Source organism: Lissotriton vulgaris, chromosome 7 (genome assembly GCF_964263255.1).
Source record: "Lissotriton vulgaris chromosome 7, aLisVul1.2, whole genome shotgun sequence".
Classification (NCBI taxonomy): Eukaryota; Metazoa; Chordata; class Amphibia; order Caudata; family Salamandridae; genus Lissotriton; species Lissotriton vulgaris.
In genome coordinates, this window is record NC_141695.1 from 682,635,142 (window position 1) to 682,659,548 (window position 24,407).

A 24,407-nucleotide genomic window follows, 5' to 3' on the forward strand; every position below is an offset into this window, starting at 1 on the left:
GCTGTAACAAGGAGTCGCTAAAACTGGTGCTCGACATAGAGCTTTTTTCAATTCTTCAAATGCAAGTGTATGTTCTTGTGTCCAAGGGAGGACAGTCGAAGACGCTGCCTCCTGTGTTGTTAGCTGTATGAGTGGTTTGGCTAGATATGCATACTGGGGAATCCATTGTCTGCAGTAAGAAGTGAGGCCAATGAAGGCCCGTACTTCCTTTTGTGTCTTGGGCTGTGAAAGGTTTGCAATTAACTGAATGCGGTCTTGTGTCAGCTGTCTACCCCTCTTGGACAGCAAGTGTCCAAGGTACACCACTTGCTGTGCACAGAATTGCAACTTTGAAGGGGACACTTTGTGCCCCTTGTCTGCCAGAAAGTATAAGACTGTCAGTGATGCACGTTCGCAGTCTCGTTCTGTTCGTGCTGTGATCAGGATATCGTCTACATATTGGAGCAGTGCGGTGTCGGCAGGCATGTGAATACTGTCTAGTTGTCTTTTCAATGCTTGACTGTAAATACTAGGACTTTCTGTGAATCCTTGAGGAGCTCTCGTAAATTTAAAACTGCGTCCATTTAAACAGAATCCGAAGAGGTATTGGCTCTCGGGATGTATTGGGACACTGAAGAAGGCGTTCTTTAGATCGATTACAGTAAAGAACGTCGCCTCGGAATCAATTGCAGTCAGTAATGAAGAAATGTCTGGGACCACTGGGTACTGGGGTATTATGCATTTGTTCAGTTCTCGGAGGTCAATCACTAGTCTGTAGACTGGTGGTGCATTAGGGTCAGTTCGTTTAAGAATAGGGATGACAGGTGAATTACATACATTTGAGTCAGTTTCTACTACGACTCCCTGGGCGACGAGTTCGTCAACAATTTTCAGTAATGCTACTACGGCATCAGGTGGTAACTTGTATTGTCGGATTCGTGGCAGTACTACTCCTTGTTTGAGAGTGACACGGTGTGGCGTAATGTGCATGTAACCTACATCAGTCGGACCTTGTGCCCATAAATGCTGTGGTACATTCTGGAGTCTGGGATCAAAATCTTTCAACACATAATGTCCTTTAAAATCACGTAAAAACAATCGCACTCCTTCCGGAGAACAACAAATTACTGCTCCTAGTTCTTTCAATGTCTTTATACCAAGCACATTTTCTGGACATGACTTAGTAAGTAACAAGTCTGTAGTACGGGACAATGGACCGACTCCTAGGGAAACTGGCTTTGACACTTCGTTAACAATAGGCTTTCCTGAAAATCCCAAGGAAATATTCTGTGAGCCTGAGAGGGGTGCCCCTGGAACCTCGTCATGACTGATGGTAGTTCTGCTCGCCCCTGTGTCAAACAGAAATTTTCTGTCTTTTCCCAATATACGACTATGTACATAGGGACCCTCTTGATCTACAGGAACCTCAATAAGGGGCAAGCCAACCTCCCTCTCTTGGCTGTTTCATGAGTACTGTTGATATTCTGGATAGTCTGACTGTGCGTACTGGTACATTTGTTGCGTGACATGTTGTGTGGCAGCTATGGGTGGGGGTAGCGCTACTGTCTGTTGCGTGTTCTGTGGCGTTTGCGTGTTCTGTGGGGTGCTATTCTGTCTGGGAGGATGCGGCCTTTCTTTTGTCTTGCCTGTAGCTATATTGTGTTTCAGGACAGCACATTCGTTTACATAGTGACCTGGTTGCTTACAATAATTACAGTTCCCTTTAACAGGTGCCGTGCCCTTTTTATGCCCATCAGCTGGTACTGATTGTGCAACTAGCACTTTCATTTTCGTATCTTTCATGCGTCTCTTTTCATGTTCCTGTTCCTCTCTAATTCTGTTCTGGTGGTATTGTAACATTTGCAACATTTGGGAAGGGCTATTTGCTTGCCAGGTACTCTCAACCTTCAGTACTCTATTCTTGATCGGGGGTAAGGAATTCTCTACTAATTTGCTCACAAAAAGATGTGGATACGATTCACTACTTGGCTTAAGGCCACTATTAATGGTAAAACATTTCTCGAATCTAGAATAAAAATCACTGGTGTCTTCGTCTTGTTTCTGTTTACATGCTGAAATAGCATCCCAATCTTCCTTTTTAGTAACCAATAATCTTGGCAGGACCTGTATCAAGAGTTCAGGTAGTTCTTTAGCTTTTTCCCCAAGACCAACACCAGGGTCCCGGCCTTTATCCTCATTTTCCAAATCTGTCCAACTTATCTTTTTCTCTCCCACCTCCCAGTCTTTTTCTTTTAGCTATTCATAAATGCCTGCTGGTAACAGTACTTTTAATAATTTAATGATGTCAGCGTACGTGTAATCCCCTATGCGGAGAATGTCTTTTAATTCACGGTGGAACCCCCCTGGGTCTTTGTCATGGCAGGGCAGCAACTTTTTCATTTCCAGTATTTCTATTTTCGTCAAGGGTGTGTAAACATATACTCGTTGAAGCTCATTGTTTGCATTTTTGACGGGATGTACCTCTCGTAGGGGGTTCTGTCTGTCTATGTGTAAGATCTTTCTGTCGTGGTGTGGGGCAGGAATCATGTGCGTGGTCAGAAAAGTCAAGTACTTATGTCGTTGGTCTAGAATGACATTAATTAATTCGGTGCCTAGGCCTATCCATCTCTCTAGGAGTATATCATCCAGTAGTTTATACAAGGGACCGGGATCAGAACGTTGACTCTCGTACAACGTGATCAGATGTTGAACCATGTAAATACCAGCCAAACGCTGTTCGTTCTGAGGAAGGCTTAAAAATGTCTGAGCCACTACGTCACTGCTATATATGTTAGAATTAGTCACCCATTGAACGGCTGACCGAGCTAATTCTTGTTCGTGTACAGTGTGGGGTCTACCGCCCCCTACTCGTCTTTTCAGTGCATTCTCAGTATCTTGGAATAGATGTTCGAGAGAATACCTTTCTTTTATGGGAGGTCCATGTTTGCTGTAGTCAAGGCACTTGGGCCTGTCAAACTGTCTTGCTCTGCCTGCGTAAGTCATTTTATCCACTTCCTCTGTTTCGTGCTCAGCATCATCTGATGCTAAGTCCTCTTTCTCGTCTGACTCTTTCCTGTGTACGTTTAGAATTTCTTTTCGTATTTTCCTGTACATGCATTCTATCTTTGCCATTGTATCATGTTTACCGGCAGCTATGTTGTCACTCCAATCAGTCATGCCTCTAGTTACTCCTTTATCTGGCTGGTCTTGTTCCCTGATCAGACAATTAATCAAAAAACGTAAAATTGTGCGTTGGACCTCCACCTTTCTTTGTTCCATGGCCTCTTGTATACTCTCGGGTCCCTCCCCTGTTCTAATGAATTGGTATATTTTGTCTAAATTGTCCTTCATCCCTGGTAATGCGATCAGATACTCTGCAGCACGTCTTAATCGTAGTGAGTACACGAGCATTGCACCCACACCTGGTACTGGATCGTATATACAATGTGAAATCGTTACATTATGCTTATAGGGTGATGCTGTCATTTGTGGGGTTCGTTGTAATCCTAGCTCTTGCAGTGTTCGCGTTGGTGGCGGTGTTTGTAGAGTGTTCGGTGGCCCCCCTCCCACTGCCCCTTGTCCTAAATCGTCTTTCACTGTCACTGTCACTGGAGGCCGCACTTGTGTAAGCTGATCCTGTGATGCGGGCAGAGGGAGAAAAGGATTGTTGACGGATGGGACAGGAGGAGGAGGAGGGAAACCTGCATTAACATAATCCGGAGCGGCCTCCTCTAAATAGGAGGAAATAAAAGCCTCAGCTTCCGTCTGTTTATGCCTACGTACTTTAGTCGGGATCAGTGGTGGCGGCAAATTACCGGGTACTTCAGGGGGGGTCACTTTAGCTAGTCCTTCAGCGAGGACGGGATACATGCCTTTGATAAGGGCATTTCTTTCTCTATCTGCTTGTTCTGCCTTGACCCGTTCCCCCTCTTCCTTTAGTTCTCTTTCTCTGGCTTTTTCTGCTGCTTCTTTACTTCTCTCTGCTTTGTGGAATTCTTTCTCTGCTCTCCTATGCGCTTCTTTACGCCATAACTCAATGGCGTCTTTCTGGGACTGTCTGGCTTTCTTTTTCCATAGTGCTTCCGCTATTTTCATAATGCATTCAGCATCCCATGTTCCTGAGGCAGGCCATCTATACTTCTCTTCTAGATCCCTCGTGTAATCTACCCATAAGTCTAAAAACAGTATGGCATCTAGCCCATGTTTCTGGTACATGAAATGAACAGGTGTGTCTCTAGGCGGGACGGGAACTGACTCTTCGAGTATCCCTTTCCTGGTCCCTATCTGACGTAATTTCGAAAACAGTGGCATGTTGGAACTAACTTTAACGAAAACACAAAATGCACAAGAATAGACTGGAAACAACCATTCACACTACAACATTAAACATTAAAAACAGATACATCCTAACTAGTACATAGAAAAAAACATGATCCTGAAAAACTGTTTACTTTATGTACTGCAAAACAGTACAACCATACCGGTCTCGTAAAGAGACACGTCTTTACCGTGTCCACCGAAATGGACACGTCTTTACCGTGTCTGTGTACCCAGACACGTCTTTACCGGGCTCAAAATAAATGAACCCGTCTCCATGCGTTCCCAATAACGGTGCTCACCGGGAAGCAGAACTGAAGGCCTCGGAAACTCGATACTGCGTGACTGCTACTGCTGCTGCTGCTGCACATGCGCCTCGGAACAGGTGGGCCTCGGGATACCTCGGACCTTGCTCTCTCGGCTTGGGCTCTGGTTGGGATGGTCCGCGATCCTCACCGCCTCGTGTGGATGCCTGGTCGCAGTCTCCGTCTCCTCCGTGGGCCTGAGGGAGTAGGCAGGAAGTCCCGCTGTCGTGTATACTTGAAGTCCGTCACGGCTGTAGAAGGGGGCAGGGGGCTGGACCTACATCACCGGCGCGTGGGGAAGGGGACTGGTACCTATTCGGGCACCAGCTTATGTGGTAAATAAATTAATTACCCTGTCAGAATTTCTATACATTAATAAGGATCATGCATATAATGAGAGGCAGAGTCCGTGGTGTCCGATTCAGAAGGGCTTTAATTCAGTAACTCGAGTTAAGGGAGAATCAGGTTCCATCACCACTAGGGATCAGGAAGGATCGTCATCTGAATCTTTATTCACAGAACACATTATATATAGTTAAAACATACATTGACTTGGATAGAGAAGGCGGAGCGCTCCAGGCGGAGCAAGTGAAAGAGAGAGATAAGAGCACATGGGCGTGAAAAAGGGCGTGTAAGAAGGCGTACACGTGGGTGTTCACTTGATGTGTCATAGGTGTGTCATAGGTGGGTGGATACATGGAGGGGGTCTGCATGGTCAGCAGGAACCTTTACCCTACTTGTGCGCGCAAATTGGTCATGACGTGGAATTGACGTGTAACTGGGGAAAGCTGGGGGGAGCTGACTTTCGTGCTAGTAGAGGAGTCTTGGGTGTCAGGACGACCTGCACTTCTGGTATTATCTGGTATCTTGAGCTTGGAGGATGTATTATCTGACTTAAAGGTCACTGGAGCAAAGGCTGCTCATCACTAAATGCTAGTGTGTGCATATATTTCTTTGTGCATTGCGTGGGGCCATGGGCCTTCTATGGATGCGGGTTCTGTAAATCACTTGAATGGAGACAGAAAGGCTAGGCCCTATCTTCTGCAGGCGGAATATGTTTACCCTTTTCATTAGACAGGAATGTGTTTCTGTGGAGCAGAGCAGATAACTGTAGGCAAAATACTGTCTTGGCAGGCCAGGCTGGGCACCTCTCGGCTGAGCAGGAAGTATGTGAGAGGTCAGGGATACATAGCTAAACTGCAGCTTTCAGAGTGTCAGGAGGCTTGGAGCCTGAATTCGGGTCCTGGCTCGGCTGAGCCACGAAAACGAGTTCATCTCGACTTTTAAACGTGCACCATGTAAATGCATTGGCAACATAGGCCTCAGTGCAGAATTAACGTTTCTATCATGGAGGGCCTGGTAACTGACATACTAACATTGAACGGAAATGCAGAGGCATTATTATTGCAGGCATGAGAAGGGAATTGCATGATGACATGGACATACATGGGGTATATGTACATACATAGGGTGCATGTAGGGGACACACTGGCCACGTAAAATTTCTATTTCCTCAAAGGAAGGGTCCATCTGTGCCCGAACGAGGATAGGGAAATGAAAATCTCTATCCTATTGCCCAGACCCCCTATCTTAAACAGGGTGCTCTGAAAAAAAGTCAATTATGAGGTTTTTTACTTCCACTGTTGGGGAAATTATGAATGAGATACCAATAGTAGATGAGAAATTTGATTTACACACTATTTCATCTCTTTCAGGTCCTTCATCAGTACCTGTGGACCATCCGCCATCATTGACTGTGGACGCAGGGGTATACTCTACTAATGCTAGTAAAGTCTGTGCAAAAAGAACAATTGATGGACAGAATGTTGAACAATGTCAAACATTCACCCCAGTACAGAGATCTGGGTCTAAATCTATTGTTTTTTTGTTCCCCGTGCTATGGCTGGCTGATATGGGGTGGATATGGGGTGGTGCCTCGAATCAGTCCCAAGATAGTTGTTTCCGGTCAAGGAAGGGCCTGACTTGACAGTTCGAGCTGGACTTTTCCCTTGAGGAGCAGGATCAAGACTGATTTGGATATGGCTGGGTCCAAACTGGGGTGGCGTGGTGAGCAAAAGAACAATGGATTAAATCGAGATCTTTGTGACTGGGGTGAATGTTTGCATTGCTCAGAATTCCGCTCATTATTTGTTCTTTTGCTTTTCTCTTTGTATTGTCTGTAGCGCCCTCCCCAGCACAGGAGCATGCAAATAAATATACCATATGCGGAGCTCTATAAAAGACATATTTTTTCTTCAGCATACGATCACACACTGCACTCTCATTACATCAAAACCGTTAATAACCGCAACTTAATACCTCTCAGCAAGTTACAGAATTCCTCTGAGGAGTCCGCCAGGAACCACAAGGGTCCTCACACACTGTCTCATGACACAACATCTCCCCCATCGTTAAATAAAAAGTTTAAAAAATAGTTACAATATAGTTCTTCTATGAGTCATCGAGGCACTCGCACTAGTCGGCCAGATCAAGTGGTATGAGGTTATTGAGATGCAGTCTGATCGTGCACCGATGGCATAGGTTCCGATGCATGATCTGGACTATTAGGTGGGATTGCCTCATTCATGATTGCAAGAGCTGATGAACATCGAAGTAGATGCTTAAAGTGTGACGAGTCCTGTGTGATGGATTTTCCTGGGACGATGCGTAATCACCATGCGTCCTTTGCACCTCACAACCCTCAGAGGATCGACAGCATGCGGAGTGTCTGTTTTCCGCTTTTGTTTCTGCTTGACTAGGACCCAGTTACCTTCATCAAAGACTGTTTCCAGAGCTCATCGATCGGCATATGTTTTCATTTTGCGCTTTTAAGAAGTGTCAGTGACACAAACTTTATCAGCATTCATGGATCGGTCAGCTGTCCATTGTGGCAGTTTGTTTCTGATAGCTACCCCAAATAACAAGGTGGCAGGACATTCACCAGTTGTGCAGTGAGGAACTGAACAATAAGCATGGAGGGTTTGACACAGGGCCTGGTTTAACTCAAATCCCTCCATCGATGCTCTTTGAACTGCTCTTTTGAGGGTACTCATGAATCATTCCACAACACCATTGGCTTGGGGTCACAGAGGTGGACTCTTCTGATGCTTGACATTGAGTCTGACTCGAAACTCCTTGAATTCTTTGTTATTGAACGGTGAACCATTAGCAGATTTGATAATTTGCTGGGATACCCCATGCTGCTAAGATGTCAACCAGCCACTCGATGACATTGTCATCGGTTCTAGATGATAATTCCTCTACTAAAGTTAAACATCAATACTCTTCAATAACTACCATGAGATGATGCGCATTTGATTAGGGCCCAAAGAAATCAACTGCAACTCTTTCCCAGGAATGTGCAGGAAGGTCAGACATTGTCACAGGATGCGGCATCAATTTGGGGGAAAGTCAGCGCAAAGATGGCACTCTTTTTTGTTCCCTCTCAGCTCACTCATCTAGGCGCAGGAACCACACTCAGTCTCTGAGGGCTCTTTTGGTGGCTACAATGCCACGATGTCCTTCATGGGCTAGTTCAATGACTTGCTGTCTTAGACTCTCAGGTATGACGATTCTCAAGCCTCTCAATACAACACCTTCCCTGGTAATGGACAGTTCATCCTGTACATTTTTTAAATTCAACATCATCAGCAAAAGGTCAAATATTCTTCTTCCAAGACTGAGTTGAAATAATGTCTTTGAGGATAAGCTTGTTGTCAGCATTAGTAGCAGCAATAATCTGTTCAACAAATAGGGCTGCTGGCGTGCTGGACCTCACAATAAAGTTGTTGTACTCCTCTGCCATTTTGGACGTGGAATTATGTAGATGTAGCAATACTGATGAAAAGTAGTTAGCAGAGTTGTACTCTTTAGTTGGCTTGTGTACAATTGTATAGTTGTACTCTTGCTGTCGCAACACTCTCCTCTCAATGAAATGGGGCATCTTGGCTTTCGAGTTTCAAAAAATAGTGAGCAACACTTGGTGGTCTGGAATGATAGTGAAACGTTCTCTGTATAGAAACATTTATAAATGTTTGCAGGCCCACACTACAGCCAAACTCTCCTTCTTTGTCTGTGTCAGACAGGCTTCTACTGGCGTAGGACACAATGTGTCTCTGAGGGTCCGGAAGACCATTATGTTGAGCAAGGATTGCCCCAGCTCCACCGGGCTCATCTCTACTGTGATCCCAGTATGTAATGTGGGGTCAAAATGGGGAACAATCATGACAACGCGGTCAAAACACTGCGCTGCCATTACCACGCATCTTTCACAACGCAAGTCGTTACCACGACTTGCGCTGGCGGGCGCTCTAGACTAAGGAATAGTAAATTTACTATTCCAACACCTTCCCTACTGTACGTAGGCTGTTGTTGGAATAGTAAATCTAACTATTCCTAAGTCCAGCACCCTACAGCGCAAGTCGTGGTAACGACTTGCGTTGTAAAACCTGCGTTGTGATGTACCGCGATCTAAAAGATCACGTTGTAACATCATACAACCGGTCAAAATTGTCCGGCTCGTTGCATTCTCAATCACATATTTTATTCTTTTGAAACTTTGATCACATTCAGCAGACCACTGGAAAGCAGTGGAGGCTCCTCGAGGGAGTGCTGCGGGGCGGTGGGTATGACGGGGTAGGGTTGGGGGTAGTAAACTCCGGCATATGGCCGAACTGAGTTAAGTAAATAAATAAAACAAATTACATTGCGCACGCTGCAACGCCAATTGTCGATGTAGTGCGCGCAATGTAATTTGGTTTTAGTAATTTATTTATTTACTTAACTCCCTTCGGCCGTAGGCCGGGGTTTACCACACCCACCCTGCCCCTCCCCCGCCCCGCAGCACACCGTTGAGGAGCCGCCACTGCTGGAAAGGGACATTTCGTTTTGTCAAGTCTCTCAATGGGGCACTCACAAATGTACCTTGAGCAGCAGGGCCGGACTGGCCATAGCGGGCACCGGGCGTTTCCCCGGTGGGCCGCTAGGGTGGGGGCCGATTTTGGACCCCTGGTGGGCCGTTTTTTTGTTACCGGGGGTCGACAATATCGGCCCCCAGTAACAAAATCGGCCGAAATCGGCCCTCGCACACTGCTTTGCTGCACTCCCCCTCACCCCAGGGGGGGCTGGCTGAGCAGTGTGCCAGGGCCGGTTTCTGTTCCCAGTCCGGCCCTGTTGAGCAGTAACAGGCCATGCCTAAGAAGGATTAGAGAATTGTGACATCTTGTGGGAGGCAAGTAGCTGACCGTGCTTGTACTTTGTCTGGTTCTGGAGTCATTCCCCCATCAGAGAATTTGTGCCTAAAGAACTCAAGTTTGGTCTTGTGCAACTCACACTTTGCTGCATCCAGAGTGGGACCTGCATACGCAAGAAACTGGCACACTTGTGTAGGAGCCTTGCCATACTCCTTTTGCATTGTCTCAAATACAAGTATGTCATCACTGTAGTTAAAAGCATGTGTTAACAGGTTGAATAATTTGATGTATACCATCCTGAAATATTTCTGCAGACAACGACACTCCAAAACTCAATCTTTTGTCTATGAACAAACCAACATGAGTCAAAAATGTAGTAATTTACCTACAGTTCTCTACCAGCTCAAGTTGATTGTATCTTGTGTTCAGGTCAAGACGGGTGAAGTCTTTCGCTCCATTTAGCTGAATAATCATGCATGCTATGTGTGGACCAGGATGTGTTTCTCTCTCAATAGCTTTGTTGGCCTAGCGCATATCAACACAGATGCGCACAGCACCTCCACTATCCTTTTTTTGACACCACCACTATGGGCAAAGCCCAGAGCATAGGACTGTTGGAGCACTCAATGGTGTCATGCTTCAACAGCGTTTCCAGTTCTTTCTCAACTGCTTCTTGCAAGTGAAAAGTGACTCTGTGGTGCCGCTGGGCAACAGGACGAATGTCCTTGGTAATATAAATTTGCATTTTCATTTTCTTAAGCCTTCCCAGGCCATGAAACAACAACGGGAACTGATTTCCAAATGAGTATGAAGGTTATAGTTGGGAGATATCAGTCCCATGTCTGCAGCGGTGACAAAACTGAGTAGTCATGCACTGGATGAATTTCCTTGAAGATTGTGAATTATCACTTGCACTGACGTTGTTTTATGTCGCATGGTTGCTATGAATGATTCTTGACTTTGCAACGGTTTGGCAGCAGCCCAAGTTTATACCTTGTTTGACGGGTTGAGGCGTGGCACAGGATACAGGCTGGTAAACATTTTGACTGGCATGATGTTAACTGATGCACCACTGTCTATAATAAAGGTTATGGGGAAACTGTTGACCTTTACTGTAATCTTGGGGCAGTGTCCAAATGAATTTCTGTTGTTTCGTTTGTTGGTATGTCTTTGTCCTTTGTTCTTATCTGAAAACAGCCAAACCTACATGTGCATGTAGTTCTTCGGTCAATACCATCATCGCACATCCATCTTCTTCACTTCCACTTGATAATTAAGTTGAAGAGCCTTTGTAGTAAGTACTTGATGATGAGTGACTTTATCTGGTTTCTACTTGCCGTAACTGATGTTGCTTTTGGCCTTGTTGGTATGGCTAGATCTTTTCTCCTCTCGCTGTGAAGCAGTTGGTTTCTCCTTTGCCTTGCAAACTGTTACTAAGTGGTTTTCTGTCCTGCAGCTTTTGCGCCTGTGTCCTATGGCTGGTCATTTACCTTTCTGGGGAAACAAAAATCCACATTGAGACACAACTTTTCTTCTTTGGAGACGTCAACTTGCGTGCATCTACCTTGTACTCGTGCTTGCTTTTTATGACCAATTGGTTCCTAATGCTTCTTTGATCTGATGGTACAATAGAGCATCACTTTGTGATATTTTCTTTATCACTTTTTCACCCCATCACCAGCAAGGTTCTTTAAGTACTTACTGATTTTCTTATCATCTGCTTCTTCCAGCGTGTCTATCAAATCATTGAACATCTCGAATCATGCAGTCCACCTGGTGACAATATTCTGCTTCTTTGCCACGTCGAATGGCGGTGGTGGTTTCCAAAAGACCTCTCCATCAGGCGTCACTCTCTTTTCCACTGCTGTTGATAGAATATGCTGTTTGGACAACTGTCCCCATTCACCCATAACTGTCACCTCTGCAAGCACTGGCCGTGTGCTTGCACTTGGGTCATCACGCCCAATTGGAGGCACCTTCTTCTTTCTTGACGGTAAGTAACAGTTTCATCTCTCACACTTGGTTGTTGCTGCCTTTAGCTTTTTGCACTATACTTGGTTGTGGCTGCCTTACGTGTTTCGATTTGTATCGATGCTGGCTCTGTGTTATGGCTCAGAGCAGTATCTCTTCTTTCTGCTGTACCTGCAGATTATGGCAGACTTTTCAAATGTGCTCCTCTGTAGGACCTTTAACTTCTCTAATGGCAGTGTCTGACTGGAGCAGAGATTCGACTCCACATTTGCAAACTTTGAACTGCTTTGAATCAACTTGGTGCAGACACGGCATGCACAAGCAGTTTGCTACACCTTTGCAAACTGACTGGGTGAGCAGTCTCATTTCTTTGGGGCACATAGCTCATACTCGTCACCAGATGTAACGTTCTGCCCAGCCCGGGAACATGCAATTGAATATGCCACACACAGTGCTCTGTAACAGACATCTTTATTCTTCAGCATACGATCACACATTGCACTCTCATTACGTCATAACCATTAATAACCACGCCTTAACACCTCCCAACAAATTAATCCTCTGTTAAGTTCGCCCAGAACCACAAGGGTCCTAGCACACATAGTCTCTTGACAGTAGAAAGTCCTTCCTCTGTCCCATGTGGATACTAAGGTGGGTACACATAAGATTATCTATGCAATAGTTCAGCATCCCAAGTGTAATGGTGGTGTTTGAACTTGGCTCGCTGGGGTCTGAAAGGAAGAGCAAGGAGGCTGCATTATCTCAAATAGGTGGTGTGAATGACCCAAAGGGCCATCAGCTTGAAAGAAGAACCTCTCTGGGTGGTCGTAAATATGTGGCAGATAATAATTTTAGCCCCTTACTGGCCGATTTACTGGCTTGAATTAAATCAATAATTAAGCCTTGCCTCGATGAATGTTTAGTCAGGTTGACAGCTATTGAGAAGGGGGTGACAAACTTTACTTTGGTTGAGACTATTGACTGGAAAAATGTTGTTTAACATCTCTTAGTAATCAGGCCACTGATGTATACGTGGGAGATATGAATGTTGATGTTACATCATCAGCATACCCTTTTTCTCAGGATCTTGGGTCTAATGTGGTTGCCTTTACTGGCCCTTTGGTTGCAGACCCCTCCATTTCTAAACCCCACAGCCTTGCCCACACAAGATTACCTGTCCACTGCACTGACCTCCTCAGTTCAGTTGCCCCCAGACATGGTCCATATTCAACTTCCCTCTATGTATGCAGAGAGGTCGCATTTCTGATGGACCATAGAGGGAGAGGAGAGAAGCAAAATCTTTCATTTACCCCCGGAGGCTACTCCCTATGTTATTATAGTTGGAGAATGTTCCTTGTTTACAGGAAGGAGAATTGGAAAATTATACACAACAAAAAAAAAGTCATTCATTGGTTTAATTTACATGTGGGGGTAGGCGCCTGTGTTAGTAACTTTATCATAATGGCTAGAAAAATCCCCTGGATTGGTTGTACACCTAAAAGCTGGGACGGGGAATGTGCGGTGGTTAATTTTAACTAGGAGAGTTTTTCTGTGCATATCTTTGCAGAAGATTCTGGGATACATCTTTTGTCCTCTTGCATTCAGGTTTTACCCTTAGGTTTTTTTCACCTACCCTCTAAGCCTGCCATATGTGGGGATTTGCCATGAGTATTTCCTGTTGATTCTTTTATTTCACTGGGTAGACCACTGTATGCCCCTGAGATTTCTAACATTCGGACCTCAAATTGTTTTGAGCCCTTGAGCTGGTTGGAGGATTTAGAGAGACTAGAGAAAATGCATCTGACACCTTTCTCGTGCTTGGCCATTCCTCCTGTTCATTTGAAAAGACAAGGGGAACCCAATGGGTAGCTAGGGACCATGGGTATCAAGTATTTTAAAGGAAAGAAAAGGTCCTCAGCATAAAGGAATTAATGCAAAAATATTATATAGACCACAATAGGCTACTATATATTTCTGTCCCTTGTCCAGCCGGACAGGGAATTTAATAATCAAGTAAAATGGCCATTCCTCCTGAGCACAATGATGCTTTAGTTGATTTACCTAAACCGGGTTGAATTTCTTGAGCTGGAATATTGTGGGCTCAAGTACTAAAAAACAGTTTTGGAGTGGTTACATTTCATTTCTAGTTACGATATAATTGTCTTTCAAGAAACATGGGATACTAGCAATTCCTTCGCACTAGATGGTTGTAAAACCTTCAGGGTCCCTGTGATTGCCTCCCCCATTGGAAGGTTGAAAGGTGGTCTGTTACTACTGATATCGCTTTCCTTAAATTCGAAGTCACAGAATGTTCAAGTTGGGTCTCCCAACTTGCAGGCAGTACTCACTCAATTCCCAGGTAAGAGAAAACTGTTTGTGGTTAATTGTTTTAATGCTATATATGTGCCTAATCCCTCACAGCCCCTTGATGCATTACGTTTGTTGCTCGAGGATCAAAGGACTAGGGGTCTACTTCATTGTTGGGCCATATTAACTGGAGATTTTAAAACTCACCCAGGCCAGGGGCATTGTAATCTTTTTTATTCTCAGCTCCTGACCTCGTTTTAGTAAAGTACTTCAGCTTCAACATTCTATTTTGATCAACGTTTATAATGTTTTTTCCAGTGTAATGAATCTGGTTTGCTCGTTTGAAGTGTTGGACTTACATGGCCCAAACTTTCTTCCCCCAACTTTCAGAGGCCAGAGTTGCCTGGTGGTGGTTGATTACATCCTTGTCAGAGGGATGGGTGGAAATAGAAGCAAGGAGGCTATATATGTGTTATATAGGGTTAGTTTATTGTAGTCAAAGAACTCAATTGTAATAAATGAATTCAAAAGTATCACTGATGGTGTCTCAGTCACTTCATTCTTTTGCTTCTTCTCTCCTCCAGGTGTTCTGGCTTTCTAGTGGGGTCTCGGGAAGCTTATGAAGAGGAGACAAGAGAGGAATGGAAGAGTAAGGGGAAAGGGGGAATGTAAATATGAGAAGAGGTGAATCAAAGAGATGATAAATCACCCGCTAGTCCCCAACCATACTCCCAACCTCCCAAGGGTGCTCCCTCTTTAAGCCATGTACTGCCTCTGCCTGAGTTTCTGTGGCTCCTGTGCATCTGCTCCAGGGTACCATCACTCCTCGCACCACTCGTCTGGGGATCCCTCGGTCTCATTGTCTGTTTCTTTCGATCCTCAGCTTTCTCAGGTCATCTCTGGTTTCTCTGGGGATGTTTCTTTGCGCCTCCCACGTCCAATGAGTCTGCTTCCTGCTTCCTCCCTGGCTCCTTTTCTCCTCCCTGGGAACTTCTGATTGGCTTCTTGCTCGTTCCTCCTTTTCTTTTTCCTGTGGGGATGAACAACAGTCCGTCTTCACTGTTTTTCTTCCCTGCTCCACCCCCTGTGGATGTCATCTGGGCCAGGAAGTAACGCAGACCATAGAGGTGTGCTCACAGGTAAGTCAGAGTTTTGGGGGGCAGCAGGGACATACTCTCATCACCCTTCCCTAACTTTCTTGTCTGCAAGAAATTGTTCAAGGGGGGTATCTTGACAGGTAATTCGCGTTTGTTTGTTCTTTTCCTTTTCTATGTCTGATAATGAAACCGAAGGGTTGTAGTGTTAGAAACCACCTTAATATTCTGTTGTTGTGTCCTTTGTTCTGTGCTAACCATTCTAACGGGGTATCGTCTGTATAAAGTAGGAATTCTCTACCCTCCATGTAGTAGCGCAGGGATTCAATGGCCCACTTGATGGCCAGTGCTTCCTTCTCTATGACTGCATATTTTGCTTCTAGGGGAAAGAGCTTACGGCTAATGTATATAATGGGCCTCTCTTGGTTTGGGTCAGCAGTCTGAGACAATACAGCCCGAGTCTGCTCTCAGAGGCATCGGTCTGCAACAAGAAGGGTTTTTGATAATTGGGGCTCAACAGGAAGGGCTTTGATGTGATGATCTGTTTTAGTAGGTGAAAGGCCCGTGTTTCTAAAGGGGATGGTTGGCGAAGCTATTTTTGAGTCTGTACATTCTTTTTTAGGAGGTCAGTGGTGGGGGGGGCAGCTATGTGAGAGAAATTCGGGATAAACCTTCCATAGTACTGCAGTAAACCCAAAAAGGCTCGGAGATCTTTTCTGGATTTAGGGAATGGTATTCGGGAAATAGTGGCTACCTTTTCTTCCTGGAGTTTGATATACCCCTCACCAAGAAGATATCCCAAGTATTTCACGGACCTGGCAGCTAGATGGCTTTTGACTGGGTTGATGGTCAGACCACTGTCATCTAAGGCTTGAATCACTTAGGTCAAATGGTCTAGATGCTCTGTCCAAGAGGAACTATAGATGATTATGTCGTCTATGTAGGCGGCTGCAAAGGTTTCACAGGATCGCAGCACCACATTCATGAGTCGTTGGAATGTTGTTGGGATCCCGTGCAACCTTAAAGGGAGTATTTTAAACTGATACAATCCCCACCGGAGTAGAGAAAACAGTTTTTTCTCTATCCTGTTCTCTTAAAGGGACTTGCCAGTAGCCTCTGCATAAGTCCAATGTACTGATATACTGAGCTTTGCCTAATCTCTCTATCATTTCATCAACCCTTGGGAGGGGCTAAGTATCGAATCGGCATATTTTGTTGACTTCCCAAAAAACCAATACAGAAGCGGATGGAACCATCTGGTTTCGGAACGATCACTATAGGAGAGTTCCACTCACTTTTAGATGGTTCTATGATCCCTAGTAGCAACATTTTTGGATTTCTTTATCGCTTCCCTCCGTGATTCAGGGATACGATAAGGGAGTAACCTCACTTTTTTACCTGGAAGGGTGTGTATTTTGTGCTCTATGAGGGAGGTTTTCCCGGCGTAAGGGAGAACACTTTTTGTAAAGGGTGTAAGCTGTCCCTTAATTCCTGTTTCTGGGGACCAGGCAACTCTGCATCAATGCTTTGTTCGGCTGTGGATACGGTGGTTCCCATTAAGACAGGATTTGGCCCTTCCCATTTCTTTAACAGGTTAATATGGAAAAGTATGATGTCTGACCGGATCCATCTCTAGTCTATAGGTTGCCTTTTCGATGACCTTATAAGGCCCCTGCCACTGTCCTAGCAGTTTATGTTCGGAGGTGGGCATCATAAGAAGTACCGTGACCCCTACGGTCAGGGATCTTTCTTTTGCCTTTTTGTCATATTGGTTCTTCTGGGATATTTGGGCCTGTTCGAGGTTGGTTCTTACTATGGGCCAGATGTAGGTAAATCTATATTTCCGACTCTTAAATACTGACTCATACCGAATCGGTAATCAAGAATCGGAAAACGTGATGTAGCCAAAAAATCTGTAAATTTTACCGATTCGGAATCATTCGGAATATCCCGATTCGGTAAATCACATTCATTCCTATGGACCAACTTGCCCATAGGAATGAATGAGATTTACCGAATCTGCACATTCCGGATCGGTAAATACCGATTCGGTAAATACCAATTCGGTAAATACCGATTCGGTAAATACCTATTCGGCAGTTTGAAAATCGACATGTGACCCTGCCAACTAATCAGAGACACCCTACACACCCCACAACCAAGGCCCAGAGCATCCAACCAATCAGAATGAAGCACCCCTCCCCAGTACCTGGGAGTGGCCACACCCATGCAGGTGCACAGCAACTGAACAAACAAGTAAGCTGAGGTGAGAGGAGCTGACTATCCAGAGCCAAGCTGTGCAACAGAATGCTGTCTCAGGAAGGGCAAAAGGATGGTGGAGATTGCAAAAGAAAGATCAAGTTCTGCCCAGCAGAACTGCAGGTGGTTGTAGAAGAAATTGTGAGTCACTACAACCAAATTTTTGGAAAACAGTCTCTGCATGTTGCAGAGTCTGTGAAGAGAAACATATGGCTTGGCATACAGGGCAAAGTCATTGCCATTTTTGTGACGCATAGGGAGATCGACGACATAAAAAAACGATGGTATGACCTGAGCATCATTACAAAAAAGAAGATTGCTGCCCAAAAAAAGGATGCTGGTGTGACAGGAGGTGGCAGGGGCAAAGCACCAAAACTGACTGAGATGGAGGAGCTTGTAGAATCAACCCTGGGGCCTGAATGCATCTATGGGATTGGAGACCTGGACAGTACTGCAAGAGCAACTAAGAAACAAGGTAAGATGCATGGACCCTAATCCACAACCATTACCCTGAACCCGTACCCCACTGTGTATAATCATTACACTGCAGAACAACTCATACTTGGGGCCAGCAATGCATCATGGTAGACGTAGTCATGATTACATACATGCAATGCATACACCACAAGACTCAGCAAGGCATGCCACACACATCTCCAAACACACAATGTACCCTGGGCAATGGTGTGTAAACAACACCATTGACCCTATGTCCATATGTTTCCACAGGAGAATCCTCACGCAGTACAGCACCAGCAAGGGAGGAGAGGGCACCAGCAACAAACAGAAGAGAAAAAGAGAAACAAAGCACAGGTCATAGCGCTGTGCAAGGAGGCAACAACACAACCCAGGAAGCCTCAACACCAGAGCGAGCCTCAACACCTGTCCCGCTATCACCTCTATTGTTTGGATCCCCTGAATTGGAAAGCACACTGCTTACACCAAAACCAACTTCCAGGTCGTCCATGCAGGGAAGGGCTAGTAGGCCTGATGTGCCCCCTCAGAGGATCCTGCAAACCTCAGATGAGGAGGATGAGGATGCTGAAAACCAAACAATTGCACCTGTTGCTGACAAGGCAAGATCACAGATTTCAGCAGGCGCTGCGCGGACCAGTGGCCTTGGCAGGAGGGCACGTGAGGGTGGCGATGGGCAGGTAGGTGGGAGCGTCTTCTGTGGCCAGGAGGCCACAATGGTCAAAGTACAGCGCATGCAGGTCAAGGCACTGTTGGCCGTGCATAGGCAGGTGCGCAGCATGAACAATAAAATGTCACACATTGACAAGGGAATAGGCCATATTGCTTGTAGTCTTGAGTCAATTTCCAAGGGGATGTCAGACATCTCTACATACATGGGTGCACTGTCTGATAAGTTGGACAGGGACCAACTAGAGCATCGCAGGGAGCGGCAGTATATGCGGCAGCAGTCCAAGGCACTGAACAGATTTGCTACAGCTACATCACTACTGTGCCGCCGCTCAATATCCATGCAGGATGCTATTGTGCACTGCTGCCCAGGCATGGCACGGGGCATGGGAAGAGTGACTTCTGAGATGGAGCAGATGCTCACCACTCAAACAGGCACTGCTGGTGACACGGGTGTGGAGGAGACAGAGGGGTCCACCAGCAGGAGTGGCTCCAGCACACCTGTACCAGAGGTGCGCAGGAGCGTCAGGCGCAGCAATGCTGAGTCAGGCCCCAGCCAAGATATGGAAACCCTGTCACGTAAATCCCGCAATGTAGTGAGTGAGCCTAAGCATTGAACATTGCCTAAAATTCACAGGACTACTCACAGTCACGGCAACTGAGCACACGCAGTCATGGACATGGACATTGATGGACAATGGCTTTTCTATTTTAATCCTGATGTAGTGAATATTAAACTACACTTGTCAAACACTATACCTGTCTGTGTGTCATACATTACCTAGAAATATCGACGTGTAATCTCTGTCCGTCTCAATCTTCTATCTGTTGCTGCTGCTCCTGTTGCTTGGGGGTCTACATGTTCTTGGTCATCATCAATGTCCTCGTGATGTGTCACCTCCACCTCTGTGCCTTCTTTGGTGGCAAGATTGTGCAACATGGCACAGGTCACTATAATCTTGCAACACAGGATGGGGGTGTACTGTCGTGCACCACCACTCTTGTGGAGGCAGCGGAACCTTCTCTTGAGGAGTCCAAATGTGCGCTCCACTATGTTGCGAGTTGACCTGTGTGCCACATTATAACGCCTTTCGCCTCTGTTAGTTGGATTGAGGTACGGTGTGAGCACAAAGGAACGCAGGGCATATGCACTATCGCCTAGGAGAGAATGAGAGGTCCATGAGTTACATACACAGGACACATACATCTGCCATTCATATCAGGGTGTGTTACACTTATTTACCTAGCAGATATCCATCACCAAAATCTCCAGCAACAAGACGTGTGTATATTCCGCTGTTCTGGAAAATGTAGGAGTCGTGCGTGCTCCCTGGAAATTTGGCCACTATGTCTGTGATGATGTTGCCAGCATTGCATATTACCTGCACATTGATGGAGTGCGTCGACTTACGATTTCTGTAGATGCGTTCAGTGGCTTCAGGTGGGCATAGTGGAATGTGGGTGCCATCCATGCAGCCTATCACATGCGGGAAGTGTTCCAGTTCATAGAAGTCAGTTTTAGTTTTTGCAAGTTCCGCAGGTGTGTCAGGGAACCGGATGTAATGTTCCATTCTCTGCGTCATGGCATCCAGGAACTTCCTGAAAAAACGGGACAGGCAGCTCTGGGATACACCACCAACTGCAGCAATCACACTCTGGTAGCTCCCAGAGGCAAGCAGGTGTAGGCTACACAGCACCTGCACATGGGGTGGGATGGCATGGGCCATGGGTGTTGGGTGATCCAGGTATGGGTGGAGGTCCCTAATTAAGTCCAGGATGGTTCTGGGGTGTAGCCTGTACCTCTGCAGTATCTCTGGCTCAGTCAGTTGGAATAGGGTGATCCTCTGTCTGTACACCTGCTCCTCCCTTCTCCATACCCTCTCTCCTGCTGCCTGTAGCCTTTGCCGCCTCGCAATCACATAGAATGCCGCCATTCTTACAACACAGTTGCATTTTGGGCCCTTTTTTATAGCCTGCACCTGGTTACCACCTGCTTTCAGTCCATGGTAAATACCGACTCTTAAATACCGAATTTCATGGAATTCGGTATTTTTAACCTTTCCTACATCTCGATGGGCCTTTTTTTTCGTTTCTTAATTACCGAATCGGTAAATAAGAACTCGGTAAATAAGGAATCGGTGAATACCGAATCGGATTTTTACAGATTCATATTTTCCGATTCAGTACATTTTTGACACCTACATCTCATTTTCCAAATACCGGTCGGTAACGGCCGAAATTACCGATTTTCGGCCGTTACCGACCGGTATTTGCCTACCTACATAGGGCCCTAGGTGTCTTATTTGGGTTAACTAGGTTTGTAGGTTGGTGACATAGTCTAAAAGGGGTCTGGACTCTTCTTTCTTTTCTTCCCACCCTTCCTTGGCCATATCTAGTAAAGTGCAGGGTTGTCTCCCATATAGGAGTTCAAAGGGAGAGTATCCCAAGCTCTTTTGCTGACCAAAACGGACAGCAAACAATGCCATGGGAAGCATATTTTCCCATTTCTGTGCTTCTACGTTTAACAGATTTTTCAGGCTGGTTTTTAATGTTGTGTTGTACCCTCTATCAAGGCCATCTGTCTGTGGATAATATACAGTGGTGCGTATCTGTTTAATTTGAAGTTGCTGGCAGAACTGTCACATCAATTTAGATGTTATGTTATGTTAACACATATTTATAAAGCGTGCGGCTACTCCCTAGAATGTCCCAGCGCTAAAAACATCCAAATATCAAGTAACACAAACACAACCAAAGACTGCTAACAACTCATAGCTGAAAGATCCACGTTTTAAGCCCTTTCCTAAAATTAAGAAGGTCAAAAGTTGAGATGAGGATCTCAGGGAGCACTGAGGAAGATAAAGCTGAAATCTTTCCCTAAGATAAGGAGCCCCTATCTTATGAAATGCTTTAAAAAGCAAGACCAGTGCTTTAAACTGAAAGCCAATGAAAGGAAGAGAGAAGCTGGGATGTCTGCGTTCTAGAGCACAACAGAAAAATGGCCCTGGCTGCTGAATTCGGGATCAATTGTAGTCGGGTCAAAAGATAGTCAGGCAGGCCGAGAAACAAGGAATTAACATAGTCCAATCTGGACATTATCAACGCCTGAACCACTGTCTTCCTGTATGGGATAGAAAGCAATGGGAGGAAATTTTGCAACATTTTCAACAACCCAACGGATACCCCGGCCACTGAGCGTACTGGGGCCTTCATGGAAAGGGTGGAATCCATCTTGACTCCCAGATTTTTCACTGTAGATACGGCCGACACAGGGGGGGGACATATCCTGGGGCCACTATTCCTGCCAGATATCCGGTGGCTGAGGTCCAAAAAAGATAATCTCGGACTTCTCGGGGTTGCCTTTTAAATGATTGGAACTTAACCAAGAGAAGACTTTAGAAAGACAAGTGTTAATTAAGTTGCCATCAAATTCAGCTCCCTTCTCACAGATAAACAACAGCTGAGTGTCATCAGCGTATGACACTATTTTAGCGCCTAAACTCTCAGCGAGAGGGGCCAGGGGGGCCATGTACAAATTAAAAAGCATTGGGCTCAGAATAGAGCCCTGAAGCACCCCACATTCAGAGGGGGAACTACAGCAGAGAAGAGAGGAGCTCAGATGCTTTGAGAGCGATTAGCCAAAAAAGATGCAAACCAACTCAACACCGTGCCTCCAATACCGCTGTCACTGAGTCTTTCCAGTAGTCTGGTATGGGGCATGATGTCGAAAGCTGCAGAGAGGTCCAGCAGCAGCAAAACGGTGCTGCCTCCTCTATCCAATGCAGCTTTGATCGTTTATGCAACTTCCAATAAAGCCGTCTCAGTACTAAAGTTGGCTCGAAAACCTGACTGGCTAGAATGCAGCAAGTCATTGGTCTCCACATAGTTCATTAGGACCTTGCTGACAAAAATGTTTCTAGAACCTTCGAAAAGAAAGGCAGAAGCGACATAGGTCTATAATTACATGCTACCTCAGGATCAGCTGTAGGTTTCTTCAATAGTGGAAGAATGTTTGCATGCTTACACCTGTGTGGCATCAGCCCCTCCCGTAGAGCCGTAATCAGAATAGTATTCACACAAGGATTAATCACATCTGCTAGTGAAGATAAGACCTTTCCTGGACAAGGATCCATAGGCGAGCCCGACTTCAGGATTTTCGTAAACATCAGAGATTGCTCTAAGGTAATCTCAGGGAATTCCCACAGAGAGGCCCTGGTGCTGGAACAGGCAGCTAAATGGGGGACCTCAACACCCTCCCAATCCAGTGGTTGAACTTTAAAGGAATCCTGGATCTGTTTAATTTTTTCATAGAAAAAGAGGGCCATTCGTTTTGTCCAATCGCTTGTGGGAACAAACAGTTGACTTTTAGAGGCAGGGGAGGTGAAACTTTTTACAACGTTAAAAAGGGTTTTACTCTTATTAGCTGCCATATCTATTTTTGTGGGGGAAAAAAGCTTCTTAACCTCGCGTATACTCTTATAATAATTATTCAATGCCTGTTTGTAAATCAGTGTGTCTGAAAGATTATAATTCCTCCACCACTCTCTTTCATGATGTTTACAGGCTCTTTTACTGTCCCTAAGGGCCTCAGAAAACCAAGGGGCTGAGATTCGAGTAGATTTGGCAGGTCTCTCACAAGAGGGGTCCAATTCAGTGGCTTGTTGCTGAAGCCAGTCCTCTGAAGTCTTTACATTCTGTTCCAAGATGCCGCTTAAGAGAATCGGCCGCTGTTGCAACGCCAACTGAATGGCCTCAGGTGTCATCAAATGATTTTAAAATTGATCAAATAATGATCGGACCAGGTTAGGGCAAAGGGGTATCCACATGAATCTGATTAGAATAAAAAACCTGATCCAGTATATGGCCTTTGTCATGCGTAACACCACATACAAACGGGGTCAAGTTAAGGATATCCAAAGATTCATAAAGTCTAATAGGATCAGGCTCCAAAGATGTATCCATGTGGATGTTAAAATCGCCCAAAACCATACAATGGCTATATTTGGCTGCAATGGGAGAAATAGAATGGCTAATCGAGTCCAGGAAATCCTTTGCCGGACCAGGGGGGGCGATAAATTACTACTCCTGCCATGGATTGCTGAGCTGAAAAGGTTAAGAGAAAGCCCAGACTTTCCGCCCCCTCTATCTCCACATCCGCTAAAGGAATGCACGTAAAATAACTCCTAAATATAATAGCAAGCCCCCGCCTCTCCCCTCCGGACGGTCCTTCACCAAGAGCTGGTAACCCTGCGGAATCGCATTGGCGATAGTGGGATTAGAGGCATCCGTTAACCAGATTTCAGTAAGAAACAACAAGTCAGGGGATGAATCATTTAAAAAGTCATAGATTCCAAATTCATGTTTTTTCAGGGGCCAGACATTCAATAGAGAGGCCTTCCAAAATATATCTGGGACCTCTTCTACCCTAGTTGGGGCAGGCATAGCCCATTTAACATTGTGCTCTTTTAACTGAGGTCGCACTGACCAACTACAGTGTATGCACTTCTCAGAACCATTACATCCTAGGTCTCCTTGAGCTCCGTGACCGCTAGCCGCCATTTTTCCTCTTCGGCGTGGTCTAGTGGTTGGATGCGGGCCCCTTCAAAACGGGCCGCTGCGCCTGCGCGCAGCGAGCGCCGCTGGCGCACTGAAGGCGCGCCAGGGGCAAGCCCATCTGCGCCCGTCAGCGACCCGGAAGGGCCCAGGGCCGGTCATGCTGCTAGTTTCGCCTGGGAGCCACCAAAGGTAATTACCTATGATAGAGACCACTTGGTAGCGCTTAATAAGGATTCGGCGTGCAGACCCCATATCTATTACTAGTAAGGTTTGTAGAGTGGCAC